This window comes from Arachis ipaensis, chromosome B02, assembly GCF_000816755.2.
Source record: "Arachis ipaensis cultivar K30076 chromosome B02, Araip1.1, whole genome shotgun sequence".
Lineage (NCBI taxonomy): Eukaryota > Viridiplantae > Streptophyta > Magnoliopsida > Fabales > Fabaceae > Arachis > Arachis ipaensis.
In genome coordinates this window covers 51,217,826-51,220,017 of record NC_029786.2, presented here as the reverse complement: position 1 = coordinate 51,220,017, position 2,192 = coordinate 51,217,826, and positions in this window count along the sequence as shown.

Sequence of the window (2,192 nt, the reverse complement as noted above, 5' to 3'; positions counted from 1 at the left end):
CTCGTCATCAAAATGGCGCCGTTGCCGGGAAATTGCAATGGTGTTGCGTTATTGGTTATTGTATATATGTGAATATTGTGAATAGCTTGATTTTTGGATTGCTTGCTAGTCTTTGCTAGTTTAGGACTTTGTTTCATTATTTTTCTATTAGCTTTTGAATTTTATTTTCTCTTTTCACTATGAATTCTCACTTTGGCTATGAGTTTGGTTATAATTGTGTTGTAGAAAATGTGAACTTCAATGATGACACTCATTATGGATGAAACCAACAAAGATAGGAGGAGCCTCAAGGAATTGATCACTCCTATTGGCAACAACCTCCGAACACTTATAGGTATAACCACCATCCTAATACATGCCAATTTAATGGCTTTGGTGACTCTTTTGATATAATCAACTACCACCATCATATGCCTATGACTCTTATCCTCAATATGAACCTCAACCATTCTCACAAGCCTCTCATTACCAAACACCTTTCTATGATCCATATCCATCATATGACCAATCACCCGTACCATATTCTTATGACCATTATGAGCAAGAACGTTTGGAACCACCACAACCTTATCATGACTACTATGAAGAACCACCTCAATACACACCATCTCTATACCCCTACCAAGAAGAACCACCTTCCTACTATGAACCCTTTCCCCAACATAATGAACCCTCTTATCCACCCCAAGCCTCAATAGATGACTCTCTCATCTTGCTACTTCAAGGCCAAGCAGACATGCAAAGGAGCACCCTAGAGTTTGTGACTAATTTGACCAAGGTGGTGCACACGTTAGCTTGCCAATGTTTGAATACTCAAGGTGCTTCCATGACCACATGTGAAGATCCAAAAGAAGAGCAAAGTATGAAGGAGAAATTGAAAAATCTGGTGGAAAAGAAGGAAGAGTCAAGCTTTGTATTGGAACAATTAGAGAAGCCTAGGGTCATTGAAGAAAAAGAAGAAGTGGTTGAAGATTTAGGAGATGTGGCACCACCATGTGAATCCCAACAACCTCCGGAGCTTATCAAAATTGAAGAATATGAAATGGTTGATCAAGAGATGGATTCAATCATCAATGAATTTTTATCAAAAGTGGAATCCTCTCCTTTGGGACATGAACATGTAGCTATTGAAGGCAACTCCACACCAAGCACTATTGGTAACCTTGTTGAAGACTCTCTCAATGAGTGTGAAGTTGATGCGGAAGAAGATTTCACACAACCTCTCGAGTTTGATTTGATTGATGATAAGGAGGGATTGGAAAAGGTCGACAAGCAAAAAGAGGTTGAAAAAGGTTGTCAAGAGGTGGAAATGCACAAAGAAGAGCAAAAGGAGTTCGACCTTGCATTGTCTAAGCGTGGGGAGGTTTCCCTCCCTAAACCACCATCCAACACACCGTTCAAGTGGGTAAAACTCTTACCTTTAAGCTTGACTTTCTCACTTGAATATGGCTTGATTGAAAATGATGGACAACTTAGAGCTCTTTGTGGAATTAAGAGTGGCAAGAAGTTGTGTAGTGGTTGGAAGTTAGGAGTTAAGCTCATTGAGGTCAAGATCTCAAGATATGGGAGTTATGATTGGATAAATGCTACTTCACATGGGTCTAGGAGAAAGGCTTGGTATGCTAGAGAGAATTTTGCTGGTTCTACTTGTCAACCACCCGAACTAAAAATTCATGAAGATCAACAAGAAGACGGGTGTGAAAATAAGATATGGGATCCCGGATCGATGCATAAAGACCAACTTAGGGAGCTCATATTTTGGGTGGAAACCCATCCAAACTTGGTGAAGAAGGTTGGAATTTCTGTCAACCATTTGAGGTGCAAAGATCCTTGGAGATTCAAGGATGAGTACAAGTATAAGCCACCATGACAAGAGCTTCCCAAAATTTCCAACTTAAGGACTTAAGCTAAAAGTGCTAGGTGGGAGACACCCCACCATGGTAACCTCTTTCCACTCTCTTGTAGCTTTGATTAATACGTGATTTGAGTTGCCATTGTAGGTAGTTTTTCATGTCATTTCAGTTGTTTTAATAAATTGATTGTTAGCATTCTAACATGTATATCGTTCTTGTTAGTAGTTGAATGAAAAATATCTTTGTGCATGGTGTACTTTTTGATTGGTTAGAAGTTGTAGGTGTTGTTAGGAAGTTTTTGGACTTTTTGAGCCTTTAGCTTTTTTGAAAAAAAGGGGG